The sequence below is a fragment of the Nicotiana tabacum genome, chromosome 23 (assembly GCF_000715075.1).
Source record: "Nicotiana tabacum cultivar K326 chromosome 23, ASM71507v2, whole genome shotgun sequence".
NCBI classification, from domain to species: domain Eukaryota; kingdom Viridiplantae; phylum Streptophyta; class Magnoliopsida; order Solanales; family Solanaceae; genus Nicotiana; species Nicotiana tabacum.
Genome location: NC_134102.1, coordinates 137,932,504 through 137,952,257, shown reverse-complemented (window position 1 = coordinate 137,952,257; position 19,754 = coordinate 137,932,504).

Sequence of the window (19,754 nt, the reverse complement as noted above, 5' to 3'; positions counted from 1 at the left end):
AGATTTCACAAGTTATAATTGATGGATGCACCATCTTTAACCAACACAAAGTCTCCTCAAGTTATTGTCGCTACTAGCTGCAATTTTCCTAGTTAGAATAAAAGTTTTCTCAATGAATTGAAGCTTTAGTTGGTACCTATCTTGTCTAGTGGTAATATGCACTAGCATATTATTTGGTGGTTAAATGATGGAGAATTTTGATTGGTTTCTTCCTGAGAGATGACTTGTGATTTGACATAGAGAATTACTAATTGGATTCAAGACATGGAAAATCTTGAATGTGGTTTAAAGTTTGATTTTCCTTTATATATGTTGGGACCTATGTGTTTCTAACCTATTAGGAAAAGATTGTGTGAAATCTTGGACAATACATAGTCAAGTGTTGCAAATCTATATTGGGATTAGTAATTACTCCCTCAGTTCATTTTATTGTCCAGTATTCTAAAAATAAATTTTTAATTTTACTTGTTACTTTTAGCATATCAAAAGAAGATAATTTCTTTTTTCCTGTTATACTCACAGGATTAATTGCTCATTTCAAATCATTTTCTCAAAATCATTAAAAATATGCATCAATTAAAATGGGTATCATGATAAATTATGCGCTTCATTTATTATTTCTTAAGGAGCATGCAAAGTCAATAGTGGACAAGTAAAAATGAACAAAAAGGGAGGGAGTAATTAGTAAACAAATTCAAAAAAAAAGTCAAAACTTCTAGTGGGGCTCATCTACCTAGCACCAAAAATGAATTTACAAATGGTTTTCTAGTCACTTTTATCGCATAATTAATGATAAATATAGTAAGTTTTTGGAGTTCTATGTTGAATATAACTACCAATTAATTTTTCTAAGTTTGATTCAACATTCAAATGTCCCTTTCAAGGTAAGATAGCCTCTAGATTTGTCTTCAAGAAAGTTAAAAATTCATATATAGTCAACTCCACTAGTTAAGATTTCATAATCTTTGTCCAACTAAAGCAAGCATAATAGAGCAATAAATTACTACATTTCGCAAGCAAAAACAAGGACATTATCTAAAACTAAGGAAATGTATATAATCATTTAATATTCTTGGGATCCGGCTCATCTCCTGTATAGCATAGCATCTCTCCAATACTCATTTGTTTCAAGGCAAACAGTGAATGGCATCACACAATTGGATATGTTACTAATTATGGTCGTTTTTTTATTTTCTAGATTGTAACAGATTATTTGAAACAGCTTAAAGAGCACGATGGTATTCAATTAAGTGATTATAAGTTTTGTTATTATATTCTCCCCAATTTTTTGTGCTAAGAAAGATTTTTTTTGTATAGCATGGCAGTGACTGACTGTCAGTTGATATATATATATATATATATATATATATATATATATATATATATATATATATACTCCTACTAGACGGTATATGATTTGCTTATTTGCCCACAATTATCGAAATTGCACGTTTTCCCAAATGCAACGACACAACTTAAAACCAACCACATGCAAACTAACTAACGCACCTTCACCTGATTGTTGTGTCAATTAACTCGATGATTAATTTATGTGATCAGTAATTTTTTTTACTAATTTCTTTTATTTTAATAGATTTTTTCTAGATATTTTGTCACCTTTCACTCGTGGACTGATTAGTGACTTTAAATTAAACCTTGAGACCGAACCCGCCTTTCACCTTTGGGTTCATTAATAACCAATTAGAAATCGAACGAATTTATGATCCAGTGGTACGCCCTGTTGATATTCAGCCGATTGTTGTGTCAATTAATTCGATGATTAATTTGTGTGATCAGTGACCTTTTTTTTTTTTTTTTTACTAATTTCTTTTATTTTAATAGATTTTTTTCTAGATAAATTGTCTACCTTCACAAATCCTCATATCTTTCTTGTACTAATATAAGAAATGAGAAAGGAAGATCTTGTAAGACACTCTATGATGACCAATATGTCATCTTTAATTTTAAATATTTATTTATGTGTTTTGAGACCTCGAAAAATACTATTCAGCATTACTCGACTTGCGTGCGCAATCCGTAAATTTTTTCGAAAAGTTGATTAAAATGTAAAATAGAGCTTTAAAATTTAATTAAGTTGACTTCGGTCAACGTTTTAAGCCAACAGATCCTAATCAGTGTTTTGACAATTCCGGTAGGTTCGTATTGTGATTTGGGACTTGAGGGTGTGCCAGTAATAGAATTCGAAGGTCCCTAACTCATATTATCGACATTAACATAAACTAGAAATTTAAAGGTTTAAGAATTCCTAAATTTGGTCATAATTGGGTTTTTGTTTATACCGGATCCCGATTTAGATTTCGAGAATTCGATCACCTTCGTAACAATATTTATGATTTATGTACAAAATATGAAGTTATTCCTAGATATGTAGGCACGTTTTCCGTTAGTTTTTGAAAAAAATAAAATGTTTGATTTTATAAAGCTTGAATTTTTAAAGTTTCGCCGGAGATTTGACTTTTGAGGAAACGACCCCGGAATAGAATTTTGATGATTCCAATAGTTTTGTATGGTGATTTCGGACTTAGGCGCATGTTCGTATTTGGAAGTCCATAGGACAATTCAGCGCATTTTGGCGAAAGTTAGAAAATAAAAGATTTTTGGAAAGTTTGACCGGTAGTTGACTTCATTGATATCGGGGTCGAAATTCGATTCTGAAAATTGGAATAGCTTCATTCTGTCATTTATGACTTGCGTGAAAAATTGAATTCATTCTGAATTGATTTGGCATGTTTCGGCGCGAGTTATAGAATTGACAATTTCATAAACTCATAAGTCTACATCGACGCGTGATTTGTAGTTTTGCCGTTGTTATGTGTGATTTGAGACCTCGAGTAGGTCCATAATATATTTTTGAGACTTGTTGGTGTGTTCGGATGGGTTCCCGAGGGGCTCGGGTAGGTTTCGGACCATTTTTAGGTCATTTTTAATTGATGGTTTCTGACAGTAGGGTGCGAAATTTCTGATGCGCAGAGCTGACTTTGGAAGCTTATATCTCGCAATCTATAGGGAATTTGGAAATTATCAAAACATGAAAGTTGTATCTCTTTGATTCTAGTTTTCATAAAGATAAACTATTTATCATTTGGGCATTTGTACAGAAAGTGATGATCGATTGACTGAAGGCTGGTAATACAGTTTTTGTCCGGAGTCCAACATTTTTGTTAATTTTTAGAGTTTTAGACCTCGATTTTGGGCGATTGCAGAGGCATTGTTTACGAGTTTGAGTTAGGTGAGTATTCTTTATTTGAAATTAGTTATATTTCATGATTTCATACTCATTTTACATCATGAATCCGTGAATTTATGGAAGAAAAATCAGATTTTTATAAAATCTTCTAAAAACGAAAATTTAAGATTTGAAAGCCAATCCGATGTCGGAATTCGATAATTTTTGTATGGTTGAACTCGTATCAGAACGGGTGTTCGGATTTAGTGAGTTTTTTTGGAATTCCAGATATGGGTCCCACTATCGATTTTTGAAATGAATTTCAGATTTTAATCCGAAAATTAGTAATTTCATATGAAATTAATTCCTACGATTTGTGTTGAGAATATTGAATTGTTTGTGACTAGATTTGAAGCTTTCAGACATCAATTTTCAAGGCAAAAGTTTATTGAAATCTTGAATTTGGTTGCGAAGCGAGGTAAGTGCCGTGGTTAACCTTGACTTAAGGGAAGAGAACCTTTGAATTATTGTTATGTGAATTTCATGTGTAATGATGTATAGGCAAGGTGACGATTGCTTATACGTCATCAAATTGATTGTTTGCACATTTATGTGGAAATCATAAATTATTTTAAATCATGAATTAATTATTATATTAATTATTTCTCTTATATTCCTTGCTCAATATTATGCCTTGAATCCATGCTATATTTGCTACATACTTATTTGATTTATGTGACTTAATTGTTACTTGATATTTAGCATGCTAAATATTAAATTTCCTATTTCCTTCTTAATTTCCACAATAATTGCTACTTGTCATCACTTGTTTCTAAATAAATCATAATTATTATATGCACATTATCTTACAATATTATATTAATTATTGTATTTATTGGAATAATTGTTTTTTTATAAGAATTGGTAAATTGTATTATTGAGGGGCGGGTTGCACGCCGCAACAGAAATGAAAGTCAATATATTGGAGGAGCGGGTTGCACGCCGCAACAGAATTGATTGAAAGTGAATATATTGGAGGAACGGGTTGCATGCCGTAACAGAATTGATTGGAAAGATATATTGAGGATCGGGATGCATGCCGCAACGGAATTAAATGAAAATGAATATATTGTGGGATCGGGTTGCACGCATCAACGGAATTGAATATGAATATATTATGGGATCGGGTTGCACACCGCAACGGAAAGTAATTTAAGTAATAATTGATTATGATTGCCGAGTTGGCTTGATTGTTGATATGATTTACTGGTTTAATTTCTATTCTTGTTCTCCTATATTGTTGTTATTATTATCATTGCGTACAAGTTAATGTAAGTGACATGTCTTAGCCTCATCACTACTTCGTCGAGGTTAGGTTCGGCACTTACTGGGTACATGGGGTCGGTGCACTCATACTACATTCTGCACTTCTTGTGCAGATTTCGGAGTTGGTCCTAGCGACGTACAGTAGATTTGCTCGGATTCAGCTATCCATAGGAGACTTGAGGTATAGCTGCAGGACATTCGCAGCTCTGAAGTCCCCATCTACTTTATTTTAGCGGTGTATTTCTGTCAGACATCTTTATTTTCATTCAGACCCTTATTTGTATTATTCTAGTAGCTCGTGTACTTGTGACACCAGTTCTGGGATGGTATTTAGACATCGCTATTATTATGGTTTACTCACTTTATTTTAGATTTTATTCCAGTTATTAGTTTATTTATTATTAATTAAATTAAATTTTTTAAAAAAATGGTTAAAATTATTCTAACGTTGGCTTGCCTAGCAAGTGAAATGTTAGACGTCATCATGGTCCCGAAGGGGGGAATTTTGGGTCGTGATAAGTTGGTATCAGAGCACTAGGTTACATAGATCTCACGAGTCACGAGAAAGCTTAGTAGAGTCTGAAGGATCGGTATGGAGACGTCTATACTTATCCTCCAGATTCTATGGAGTTTAGGAACAATTTCACTTGTATTCTACTCTATCGTGCGATGTTATTCTATCATTGACGATTGAACTCTTCTCTTCTTGTCCTCTCGTAGATGGCGAGAACACACACTGTATCTACAGCCGGACAGGAGCCAGAGCCCCTAGTGATAGCTACGACTAGGGGTTGAGGCCGAGGCCGAGGTCGCACCAGAGGCCAAGGTAGAGGCAGAGGCAGAGCCCAATCTAGAGCTCGAGCAGCATCACCTATTGTAGAACCTCAGGTGGAATTAGAAGCGGAGGTTCCAGCTGAGACGGTACTTGTTGGACCATTTCAGGTTCCAGAAGGATTCATAGCTACTCCAGTACTTCAGGACGCTCTAGTCTGTTTGGTGAGTCTTATGGAGGGTGTAGCCTAAAATAGTACATTTATAGTGGCACCAGCCGTCTCACAGGCTGGGGGAGGAGCAAAAACTCCCACTACTCCCGCTCCGAGGCAGACAACTCCCCAGTATCAGGATCCAGTAGCCCATCCAGTTAGGATACTTCAACCAGTTATTGCAGCACATGCCGATGATAGGCCTGCTTTGTTTTCTGAGGCTTTGTTGAGGTTGGACAGGTTTACCAAGCTATTTCCAATCCATAACAGTGGTACTTTCTGAGGACCCACAAGATTTTCTTGATCGCTGCTATGAAGTATTGCAGAACATGGGAATAGTAGAAAGCAATGGGGTTGATTTTGCTGTGTTTCAGATGACTGGTTCCGCCAAGAGGTGGTGAAAAGATTATGTATTTACTAGACCAGTTGGTTCGCCTGCACTTACCTCAAAGCAGTTCTCGCAACTATTTCTGGAGAAGTTCCTTCCTACCACATTGAGGAAGAATTACCGCAAGCAGTTTGAGCGTCTCCAGCAGGGCAGTATTTCAGTCACTTAGTATGAGACCCATTTTGTGGATCTAGCTCGTCATGATCTTCTTCTGCTTCCTACCGAGAGGGAGTGGGTGATGAGGTTCATTGATTGACTCGTTCAACCTATTAAGCTACATATGGCCAAGGAGACCGGGAGTGAGATTTCTTTTCAGATGGCTGCTAATGTCGCCAGGCGGACCGAGATGGTTCTTTCAAAGGAGAGAGGACCAGTTTCAGATAAGAGGCCCCGTCATTCTGGTAATTTCAGAGGCGCCTCATCTGGAGGTAGGAGTACATATGGTAGGGGGCATCCTCCCATGCCATTTTATTCAGCACTTCATACTTCTCACGGTGCTTCAGGGAGTCAAGGTCCTTATGTTCCTTACCTTAGACAACCAGCATTCAGTGCACCTTCAGCTGCTATTAGTGCACCACCACTCTAGAGTCACTATGGAGGCTATCCGACTGTAACGACCCGGCCAGTCGTTTTGAGTATTATAACCCTGTTCCCCCATTTAATGATCAATTTATACTTTACAATTATTTTATGACTTACCGAGTTAGTTGGTTCGGGTCCGGAAAGATTTCGGAGTGAAATGAGACAGTTAGTCTCTTAATTGAAAATTTAAGTTGGAAACATTGATCGGATATTGACTTATGTGTAAACAACCTCGGAATTGAATTATGATGATTTCAATAGCTCTGTATGGTAATTCTGGTCTTAGGAGCGCATCCGTATGTGGATTTGGAGGTTTATAGATTGTTTTGGGGTTATTTGGAGAAAGTTGAAAATTATATGATGGGGTAAAGTTTCAAGTGAGTTCGCACGAGACTTAATTTCAAACGAGCATAACTCTCAAGATATGAAGTTTTATATAGTTTATGAATTATAAATGAAAGGTCTATGTGTCTAGTTTCTAATGCTTCAAATCGTTCGTCATTTGGAGATTTCTACAAGAAGTTATGACTTTTTTACTAAAGGGTGACAGAACAGCTACGCGAGTCTTGCGTAGCCTACGCACCATAGTAGCATAGCCTACGCACCATAGCAGCGTAGCCTACACACCATTGCATAGGCAAAATTAGCATGGAAGTGAAGGGGAGGGTTTAAGCTGCGTAGCCAATCTGCGTAGGCTACGCAGCAAGCCTACGCAACTTATTTTCTATAAAACAGGGGAGGTTCGGGGAGAGAGAAAAAGATAACATTTTTGGCTAAGTTTTGGGTTCTAGAGAGAAGGTGGAGCATCCTCAAACCAAATACACATCAAATGTGAGTTTTATGATAATTTTATAATGGATTAACACTAGTTAATGGTAGTATTAACATCTACATTGATTGAAATTCATAGGAATTTCTCTAATCTTCAATAATCATTCAAAAGTGTTCAAGTTAAGGTTTGATCTACAAAAGGTAAATTTCCCACCCTACACTTAAATACAACTATAGATTAAGTATTTGGAATGTATTGTGAAGTAGAAAATACCAATTGGTTGAAGAATTATGCTAGTCCTTGAAATGGGTATTGTGAGTTAGGGTTATTGAATGGAGAAGAAGATGAATAGTGAATTTTTGAATCTTGTTAGGATGGTTGGTGATTCTAGTGCTTCAATAGCTTAATAATGATTAACTATTGAATCATATAACCTAGATTGGGGCTTAAAGGCCAAGGATGAAATCTATTAAGGATAAAAGGGATATGTATGGGTGAATTGGGCGTATTGAAGATTTTAATTGAAGATTTGAGGGTCGAGTTGATGTCAGAATTTGGTGAAATTTGTATGATTTGAATCGTGGTTGGATGTGTGTTCATATTTTGTAACTTTTGTACTATTATTTGAAGCTTGGACTTGAGGTAAGTAACAGTTTTAAATTTGGTCCCGAGGGTATGAAACCCTGGATCATGTGTTATGTGATTGGTTTTGAGGTGACGCAAATGCTAGGTGACGGGCGTGTGGGCGTGCATCGTAGGAATTGTGACTTGGTCAAATTCCATGGAACTGTGTAGTTGAATTATCTATTAATATCCGTACATTCTCTACGTGTTAGGGAAAATTGAGCTGAGACTCGTATAAAAAAATCATGCTTAGACATATGTTGTTATTATTAGTACCCACTGGGGTCATTTATGTGGTTGAATTATATGTTCAAATTTAATTTCACACTCTGTCATGTTTATTCATTTCATATCATATCTCAGTCTCTGTTGCTATTTATTAAAATATCATATTATCAATTTTGGGTTGATTATCATGATTTATGAGAGGCTGGGAGACTGGAGAGGTTGATGACTGAGTGAGGCCGATGGCCTAATTGTGAGGATATTTATGGATTGGGTTGCACGCCGCAGCATATTTTATTGATTTATGCCATGATTGTCTTGATATAGTGCTTGGGCTGAAGGAGCCCCTCCGGAGTCTGTACACACCCCTAGTGAGCGCAAGTACCTACTGAGTGCGAGTGTCGAGTGACTGTGAAGATTGAGTGACTGCGAGGTTGGAGTGAATGGGAGGACAGAGTGATTATTACTCTGATAGAATGCATTGATTGCATTATTTGCTGCATTTCAGCTGTCATATATCACTATTTTGGAAATTCGAAAAAACATTATTTTCTATGTTAGTCAAATTTGATATGAAATTTCTATGAAATATTAAATGTTGAACTTGAAAGCATGCCTACCATTTTATATTGGAAAGTACTGTATTTGGACTTAGCTGAGAAGCTCGTCACTACTTTCAGTTCCTTATTTATTATTGTTACTTGCTGAGTTGGTTGTACTCATACTACACCCTGCACTTTGTGTGCAGATTCAGGTGATCCCGGACACAGTTGGTGTTGATTATTTCACACAGTTGATTTTTTGGAGATTCAGAGGTAGCTGCTATATTTCGCACACCTTGTCTCTCCTTCCCTACCCTTTTGTTTATTGTATTTGGTCTCGGATTTTGGGAGTGTATTTATATCAGTATGTGTGGGATTTTCTCTTAAATTAATAATTATATTTTCCGCATTTAAAAGAAATTGTGGTTTATGGAGGTTGTCGGCTTGCCTAGTATTAAGATAGGCACCATCACGACAAGTGTGATTTTGGGTCGTGATAAGTTGGTATCAGAGCCTAGCTTACATAGGTCTCACGAGTCATGAGCAGGTTTAGTAGAGTCTTGCGGATCAGTGCAGAGATGTCTATACTTATCTTCGAGAGGCTGCCGAACCCTTAGGAAAATTTCAATTTCTTGTACTCTGTCGTGCGAATTTGTTGATTCCGGAAACTAAATTTCTATTATTCTATTCTCTCACAGATGGTGAGAACACGTACTACTAGATTGGACGGTCAGCCACCAGTTAGGGCCGCGAGAGGTCGGGGCCGTGGTAGAGGCCGGGGCCGAGGTAGAGGTCGAGGTGTAACTCGTACAGCAGTTGGAGCAGCACCAGTAGTACCACCAGTTTCTCCAGCTTAGCAGCAGATTCTAGATATAGCTGAGCCGACAGGACCAACTCAGGTACGAGTTGTGCCCATCGAGATTCAAGGCCTTCAATAGACTTTGGCCCAGATATTGACACTTTGTACTGGCCTTGCTTAGGTGGTTTCGGCTCAGGTCGCACTTGCCACTTCTCATGCCGGGGGACGTACTCATACCCCTGTTGCCCGTGATCCAGATCAGGTAGTACAAGGACTTCAGATCAGGTAGTCAGGAACGTGGAAAGAGGGAGGCCAAGAGGCTTCGTGGACCAGGTGATTTCAACGGTATTCCTTCAGGGGGTCAGTTTTACCGCGGTAAGGGTCATCCTTACAGACACGACGGGTCGTCCATTTCACCATGGTGCATCATCCAGCCATGGTTCATATAGTTCTCATCAGGGTCAGTCATCTCTCAGTGCCCTCCCAGCCCAGAGTTCGTCCCGTGCCCCTTCAGTTCAGGGTTCATTTGCACAGGGTGCTTATAGCAGTTATTCTTGTTCTCGGGGCCTGATTCAGTCCGCACCACCACCAGTACCAGGGAGTTGATTTGAGTGCGGGGAATTTGGGCATATATGGAGATAGTGTCCTCGTCGCTTGGGAGGTCCAGTGCAGTAGAGGAGTCAGATTACGACTTCAGCACCAGTTGCTTCACTACCCACCCAGGCAGCACAAGGTGGGGGTCAGTCAGCTAGGGGTCACCCAAGAGGGGGAGGCCGATCATGTGGTAGTCAGACCCGATTTTATGCTTTTCTTGCCAGACCAGATGTCGTTGCCTCAGATGCAGTGATCACAGGTATTGTCTCAGTGTGCCACAGGGAAGCTTCTATATTATTTGACCCTGGTTCTACTTATTCATTTGTATCATCGTACTTTACTCATTATCTGGATATGCCCCGTGAGTCCTTAGTTTCACATGTTTGTGTATCTATGCCGGTAAGCGATACTATTATTATGAACCGTGTATATCGGTCTTATGTGGTAACCATTTGGGGACTAGAGACTAGGTTTGATCTCTTATTGCTCAGTATGGTTAATTTCGATGTAATCTTGGGTATGGATTGGTTGTCTTCATGTGATGCTATTCTGGACTGTCACGCAAAAATCGTGATGTTGGCGATACCGGGGTTGCCAAAGGTCGAATGGAGAGGTTCTCTAAATTATGTTCCCAGCAGGGTAATTTCTTATTTGAAAGTCCAACATATGGTTTGGAAGAGGTGTTTGTCATATTTGGCTTTTGTGAGAGATGTTGATGCAGATACTTCTACTATTGATTTAGTACCGGTAGTGAGAGACTTTCCGGATGTATTTCCTGTAGACCTGTTTGGTATGCCGCCCGACAAGGATATTGATTTCGGTATTGACTTGGTGTCGGGCACTCAACCCATTTCTATTCCTTTGTATCGTATGGCACCAGCTGAGTTAAAAAAATTGAAAGAGCAATTTCAGGAGCTTCTTGATAAGGAGTTTATTAGGCTTAGTGTGTCACCTTTGGGTGCGCCGGTTCTGTTTGTGAAAAAGAAAGATGATACTATGCGATTGTGTATCGATTACAGGCAGTTGAACAAAGTTACAATCAAGAATAAGTATCCTTTGCCGCGTATTGATGATTTATTTGACCAACTTCAGGGAGGGAGGGTATTCTCCAAAATTGATTTGAGATCAGGGGTATCACCAGTTGAAAATTTGGGACTCGGATATTCTAAAGACGGCATTCAGAACCCGTTATGGTCATTATGAATTTCTCGTAATGTCATTTGGGCTGACCAACGCCCCAACAACATTTATGCACTTGATGAATAGTGTATTCCAGTCGTATCTTGACTCATTTGTCGTGGTATTTATTAATGATATCTTGATGTACTCTCATAGCCAGGAGGAGCATGCACAACACTTGGGTATTGTATTGCAGAGGCTTAGAGAGGAGAAACTATATGCCAAATTCCATAAGTGTGAATTCTGGCTTTGTTCGGTGGCATTCTTGGGGCACATAGTGTCCAGTGAAGGGATTAAGGTGGATCCAAAAAAAATAAAGGCAGTTTAGAGTTGGCCGGGCCATCTTCAGTTACTCAGATTTAGAGTTTTCTCGGCTTGGCCGGTTATTATCGTCGCTTCGTGGAGGGTTTCTCGTCTATTGCATCACCTATGACTAAATTGACCCAGAAAGGTGCTCCATTCAGGTGGGAGGATGAATGTGAAGAGAGCTTTCAGAAGCTCAAGACAGCTTTGGCTACAACTCCAATATTAGTGTTGCCTACAGGTTCAGGGTCTTATACTGTGTATTATGACGCGTCGCGTATTGATCTCGACGCAGTGCTTATGTAAAATAGTAGGGTGATTGCCTATGCGTCTAGACAGTTAAAAATACATGAGAAGAATTATCCGGTCCATGACCTTGAGTTAGCAACTATTGTTCATGCCTTAAAGATTTGGTGGCATTATTTGTACGGTGTCCATTGTGAGGTTTATACTGATCACCGGAGTCTACAACATCTGTTTAAATAGAAGGATCTTAATTTGCGACAGCGAAGGTGGTTGGAGTTGCTTAAGGATTATAATATCATCATTCTCTATCATCCCAGAAAGTCCAATGTGGTGGCCAATGCCTTGAGTCGTAAGGCGGAGCGTTTGGGCAACTTAGCATACTTACCGGTAGCAGAGAGGCCTTTAGCCTTGTATGTTCAGGCCTTGGCCAACCAGTTTGTTAGATTGGATGTTTCCAAGCCGAATTGTGTTTTGGCTTGTGTGGTTTCTCGGTCTTCTTTATATTAACGCATCAGAGAGAGTCAGTATGATGATCCTCATCTGTTTATCCTTAAGGATACGGTTCAGCACGGTGATACCAAGGAAGTCACTATTGGGGATGACGGTGTGTTACAGATGCAGGGTAGGCTATGTGTGCCTAAGGTAGATAGGTTACATGATTTGATTATCCAGGAGGCTCACAGTTCGCGGTACTCCATTCATCCAGGTACCGCGAAGATGTATCAGGATTTGAGGCAGTACTATTGGTAGAGGCGAATGAAGAAAGATATAGTTGGGTTTGTAGCTTGGTGTTTAAATTGTCAACCGGTAAAGTACGAGCATTATAGACCGAGAGGATTGCTTCAAAGACTTGAAATTCCGGAGTGGAAATGGGAGCGTATTACCATTGATTTCGTAGTTGGGCTCCCACGGACTTTGAGGAAGTTTGATGTTGTTTGGGTGATTATGGATCGGTTGACTAAGTCTGCACATTTTATTCCAATTGGTACTACTTATTCCTCAGAACGGTTGGCTGAAATTTATATCTGCGAGATTGTTCGCCTACACGGTGTGCCAGTGTATATCATTTCAGATCGGGGCACGCAGTTTACATCACATTTTTGGAGAGTAGTGTAGCGAGAATTAGGTACACAGGTTCAGCTAAGTACAACATCTCACCCTCAGACGGACGGACAGTCCGAGCGCACTATTCAGATAGTGGAGGATATGTTACATGCTTGTGTCATTAATTTTGGAGGTTCTTGGGATAAATTTCTCCCACTGGCAGAGTTTGCTTACAATAACATCTACCAATCGAGTATTCAAATGGCTCCGTATGAGGCTTTATATGGGAGATAATGTCGGTCTCCGGTGGGTTAGTTTGAGTCGGGTGAGGCTAGGCTATTGGATACTGATTTGGTTCAGGATGCTTTGGAGAAGGTTAAATTGATTCAGGAGCGGCTTCACACGGCGCAGTCTAGACAAAAGAGTTATGCCGTTCGGAAGGTCTGTGATGTTGCTTACATGGTTGGGGAAACGGTTATGCTCAAGATTTCACCTATGAAGGGTTTGTTGAGATTCGGGAAGAAGGGCAAGTTGAGCCCTCGGTATATTGGGCCTTTTGAAATACTTAAGAAAATTAGAGAGGTGGCTGATGAACTTGGCTTGCCACCTAGTCTATCAGGTGTTCATCCAGTATTCCATGTATCCATGCTCCGAAAGTATGTCGGGGATCCGTCTCATATTCTGGATTTCAGTACAATGCAGATGGACGGTAATTTGACTTATGATGTGGAGCCGGCGGCTATTTTATACTGGCAGGTTCGAAAGCTGAGGTCAAAGAACATAGCATCAGTGAAGGTACAGTGGAGAGGCCAGCAAGTCGGAGAAGCTACTTGGGAGATTGAGCAAAAGATGTGGAGCAAATATCCACACCTATTTGAGACTCCAAGTATGATTCTAAACCCATTCGAGGATGAACGTTTGTTTAAGAGGGTAAGAATGTAACGACCTGACCGGTCATTTTGTGTATTATAACCCCGTTCCCCTATTTACTGCTCAATTTATGCTTCACAGTTATTTTATGACTTACCGAGTTAGTTGGTTCTGGTCCGGTAGGATTTCAGAGTGAAATGAGGCACTTAGTCTCTTAATTGAAAACTTAAGTTGGGAAAGTTGATCGGATATTGACTTATGTGTAAACGACCTTGGAATTGAATTCTAATGATTCCAATAGCTCCGTATGATGATTCTAGTCTTAGGAGCGCGTCCGGGTATGTATTTGGAGGTCTGTAGGTCGTTTCGAGGTTATTTGGCGAAAGTTGGAAATTATACGATGGGGTAAAGTTTCAAGTGAGTTCGCACGAGACCTAACTTTAAAACGAGCATAACTCTCAAGATATGAAGTTTTATATGGTTAATGACCTATAAAATGAAAGGTCTATGTGTCTAGTTTCTAATGCTTCAAACTGTTCGTAATTTGGAGATTTCTACAAGAAGTTATGACCTTTTTACTAAAGGGTGACAGAACATCTACGCGAGTCTTGCATAGCCTACGCACTATAGCAGCGTAGCTTACACACCATTGCATAGGCAAAATCAACATGGAAGTGAGGGGAGGGTTTAATCTGCGTAGCCAATCTGTGTAGGCTACGCATCTCATTTTCTATAAAATGGGGGAGGTTCGGGGAGAGAGAAAAAGATAACATTTTTGGCTAAGTTTTGGGTTCTAGAGAGAAGGTGGAGCATCCTCAACCCAAATACACATCAAAGGTGAATTTATGATTTTTTTTTTTATAATGGATTAACACTAGTTAATGGTAGTATTAACATCTACATAGATTGAAATTCATAGGAATTTCTCTAATCTTCAAGAATCATTCAAAAGGGTTCAAGTTAGGGTTTTATCTACAAAAGGTACATTTCCCACCCTACACTTAAATACAACTATGGATTAAGTATTTGGAATGTATTGTGAAGTAGAAAATACCAATTGGTTGAAAAATTATGCTAGTCCTTGAAATGGGTATTGTGAGTTAGGGTTCTTGAATGGAGAAGAAGATGAATAGTGAATTTTTGAATCTTGTTAGGATGGTTGGTGATTCTAGTGCTTCAATACCTTAATAATGATTAAATATTGAATCATATAACCTAGATTGGGGATTAAAGGCCAAAGATGAAATCTATTAAGGGTAAAAGGGATATGTATGGGTGAATTGGGCTTGTTGAAGACTTACAGTCAACTTGTTAACCTTTAATGGGTATTGGCATATATATTTGAAAACGTTTTGATGTCTTAGGATGTCTAATGTAGATATTGGCATGTTGGCGACGTTTGCGAGTTCTAAATGAATTGGAGCATCGTACTATTATTTGAAGCTTGGACTTGAGGTAAGTAACAGTTTTAAATTTGGTCCTGAGGGTATGAAACCCCGGATCATGTGTTATGTGATTGGTTTTGAGGTGACACACATGCTAGATGACGGGCGTGTGGGCGTGCACCGTAGGAATTATGACTTGGTCAAATTCCATGGAACTGTGTAGTTGAATTATCTGTTGATATCCGTACATTCTCTACATGTTAGGAAAAATTGAGCTGAGAATCGTATAAAAAAATCATGCTTAGACATATGTTGTTATTATTAGTACCCGCTGGGGTCATTTCTGTGGTTGAATTATATTTTCAAATTTTAATTTCACACTCAATCATGTTTATTTGTTTCATATCATATCAGAGTCTCTATTGCTATTTATTAAAATATCATATTATCAATTTTGGGTTGATTATCATGATTTCTGAGAGCCCGAGAAACTGGAGAGGTTGATGACTGAGTGAGGCCGAGGGCCTAATTGTGAGGATATTTATGGATCTGCACGCCGCAACATGTTTTATTGATTTATGCCATGATTGGCTTGATATTGCACTTGGGCTGAAGGAGCCCATTCGGAGTCTGTACACACCCCCAGTGAGTGCAGGTACCTACTGAATACGAGTGCCGAGTGCTGAGTGAATGTGAGGAATGGGTGACGGTGAGGAATGAGTGACTGCGAGGTTGGTGTGAATAGGAGTATTGAGTGATTGTTACTCTGAGAGGATGCATTGATTGAATTATTTGCTGCATTTCTGCTGTCATATATCACTATTTTTGAAATTCAAAAAAATATTATTTTCTGTGTCAGTCAAATTTGATATGAAATTTCTGTGAAATATTAAATGTTGAACTTGAAAGCATGCCTACCCTTTTATATTGGAAAGTACTATATTTGGACTTAGCTGAGAAGCTCGTCACTACTTTCAATTCTTTATTTATTATTGTTACTTGCTGAGTTGGTTATACTCATACTACACCCTACACTTTCTGTGCAGATCCAGGTGATTTCGGATACAGTGGGTGTTGATTATTTCACACAGTTGATTTTTCGGAGATTCAGAGGTTGCTGCTATGTTTCACAGACCTTGTCTCTCCTTCCCTACCCTTTTATTTATTGTATTTAGTCTCGGATTATTATAGACCGAGTTTCACAGACTTGTAATGTATAGATGCTCATGTACTCAATGACACCAGGTTTTGGGAGTGTATTTATATCAATATGTGTGGGGTTTTCTCTTAAATTAATTATTATATTTTCCGTATTTAAAAGAAATTGTGATTTATGAAGGTTGTCGGCTTGCCTAGTATTAAGATAGGTGCCATCACTATAGGTATGATTTTGGGTCGTGACAAGTTGGTATCAAAGCCTAGGTTATGTAGGTCTCATGAGTCATGAGCAGGTTTAGTAGAGTATTGCGGATCAGTACGGAGACGCCTGTACTTATCTTCGAGAGGCTGCCGAACCCTTAGAAAAATTTCAATTTCATGTACTCTGTCGTGCGAATTTATTGATTCCGGAAACTAAATTTCTGTTATACTATTCTCTCACATATGGTGAGAACACGTACTACTGGATCAGACGGTCAGCCACCAGTGCCACCAGTTAGGGCCACGAGAGGCCGGGGCTGTGGTAGAGGCTAAGGCCGAGGTAGATGTCGAGGTGTCGCTCGTACAACAGTTGGAGCAGCACCAGTTGTACCACCAGTTTCTCCAGCTCAGCAACAGATTCTAGATATAGCTGAAGCGACATGACCAACTCAGGTACGAGTTGTGCCCATTGAGATTCCAGGCCTTCAATAGACTTTGGCCCAGATATTGACATTTTGCACTGGCCTTGCTTAGGCGGCTTCGGCTCATGTCGCACCTGCCACTTCTCAGGCTGGGGGAGGTACTTATACCCTTATTGCCCGTACTCCAAATCAGGTAGTACAGGGACTTCAGATACCAGGGGCACTACCAGCCCAACCGGTTGTAGCTGCTCAGTCCCCAGTAGTCCCCGTTATGGCAGATGATGAGCAGAGGAGAATTGAGAGATTTGGGAGGCTTCGACCTCCATCATTTAGCGGTGCTGAGTCAGAGGGTGCTTAGGGATTTCTGGATAAGTGCCAGCGGATGCTGCGGACAACGGGTATTTTAGAGACCAGTGGGGTCTCGTTCACTACATTTTAGTTTTCTGGAGCTACCTTCAGATGGTGGGAGGCTTACGAGAGACGCATGCCGGTTGGTGCAGTAGCACTTATATAGTAGGAATTCTCCGTTCTCTTTTTGGAGAAGTTTGTGCCGCAGTCTCGTAGAGAGGAGCTGCGCAGACAGTTTGAGCAGTTACGTCAGGATGGCATATTGGTGACGCAGTATGAGATGAGGTTTTATGAGTTGTCTCGTCACGCAGTTTGGTTGGTTCTCACTGATAGGGAGAGGATTAGGAGGTTTATTAATGGCCTCACATATCAGCTACGGTTACTTATGACTTGGGAGAGAGTATCTGGTACTACTTTTGATGAGCTAGTTGACATTGCTCAGCAGATAGAGATGGTCCATAGTCAGGAAAGTAGAGAGAGGGAGGCCAAGAGGCTTCGTGGACCAGGTGATTACAACGGTATTCCTTCAGGGGGTCTGTTTTACCGCGGTAGGGGTCGTTCTTACAGATACGCACAGACGGGTCATCCAGTTCACCGTGGTGCATCACCCAGCCATGGTTCATATAGTTCTCATCAGGGTCAGTTATCTCTCAGTGCCCTCCCAGTCCAAAGTTCGTCCTGTGCCCCTTTAGTTCAGGGTTCATTTGCACCGGGTGCTTCTAGCAGTTATTCTGGTTCTCGGGGCCTGATTCAGTTCGCACCACCACCAGTACCGGGGAGCTGCTTTGAGTGCGGGGAATTTGGGTATATGTGGAGACAGTTTCCTCATCGCTCGGGAGGTCCAGTGCAGTAGAGGAGTCAGACTACAACTTCAGCACCAGTTGCTTCACCACCTGCCCAGGCAGCACGGGGTGGAGGTCAGTCAGCTAGGGGTCTCCCAAGAGGGGGAGGCCGATCAGATGGCGGTCAGGACCGATTCTATGCTTTTCCTGCTAGGCCAGATGCCATTCCTTAGATGCAGTAATCACATGTATTGTCTCAGTGTGCCACAGGGAAGCTTCTATATTATTTGACCCTGGTTCTACTTATTCGTATGTATCATCATACTTTACTCATTATCTGGATATGCCCCGTGAGTCCTTAGTTTCATCGAGTCATCCGATGCCGTGATCACAGGTATTGTTCCAGTTTGCCATAGAGATGCCTCAGTTCTATTTGATCCAGGATCTACTTACTCCTATGTGCCCTCATACTTTTCTTCATATATGGTTGTGCCTCATGATTCTCTGAGTGCGCCTGTATATGTGTCCACGCCGGTGGGAGATTCTGTTGTGGTAGATCATGTCTATCGTTCGTGCGTGATTATTATTGGGATTCTTGAGACTAGTGTGGATCTTCTACTTCTCGACATGGTAGATTTGACATCGTACTAGATATGGATTGGTTGTCACCTTATCATGCTATATTGGATTGTCATGCCAAGACGGTGACCTTAGATATGCCGGGGTTACCTCGATTAGAGTGCAAAGGAACTCCTGGTCATTCTACCAGCATGGTTATTTCTTATATGAAGGCTCAGCGTATGATCGAGAAGGGGTGTCTAGCCTATTTGGCTTATATTCGCGATCCCAGTGCGGATGTTCCATCTATGGACTCAGTACCAGTTGTTCATGAATTTCTAGAAGTATTTCCTGTAGATTTTCCGGGGATGCCACCCGACAGAGATATTGACTTCTGTATTAATTTGTCTCCTGGCACTCAGCCCATTTCTATTTCACCATACCGTATGGCCCTGCCGGAGTTGAAAGAATTGAAAGAGCAGTTACAAGACTTGCTTGATCAGGGATTCAGTAGACCTAGCGTCTCACCGTTGGGTCCACCAATATTGTTTGTGAAGAAGAAAGATGGTTCAATGCGGATGTGTATAGATTATCGGCAGTTGAATAAGGCTACTATCAAGAACAAGTATCCGTTGTCAAGAATTTATGACTTATTTGATCAGCTTCAGGATGCCAAGGTATTATGACTTATGGAATTTGATATCCCTAAGATAGCTTTTCGGACTCTGTATGTACATTATGAATTTCTAGTGATGTCATTTGGGGTGACAAATGCCCCAGCAACATTTATGGATTTGATGAACCGAGTGTTCAAGCCCTATTTTGGATTCCTTTGCTGTTGTATTCATTGATGAAATCTTGATTTAATCCAGCAGTCGAGAGGAACATGAGCAACATCTTCGGATTGTGCTTCAGACTTTGAGGGATAATTAGTTATATGCTAAATTTTCAAAATGCGAGTTTTGGTTAGACTCAAATGCCTTTTGGGGCATGTTGTATCGCTAGAAGGCATAAAAATGGACCTTAAGAAGATTGAGGCAGTTCTGAACTGGCCTAGACCTACTTCAGCTACAGAGATTCGGCATTTTCTGGGTCTGGCAGGTTATTATCGCCGGTTTGTGGAAGGGTTTTCATCTATAGCAAACCTATTGACCTGACTGACCCAGAATGGTGCTCCATTCAGATGGTCAGACGAGTGTGAGTTGAACTTCAAAAGCTCAAGACTGCTTTGACTAC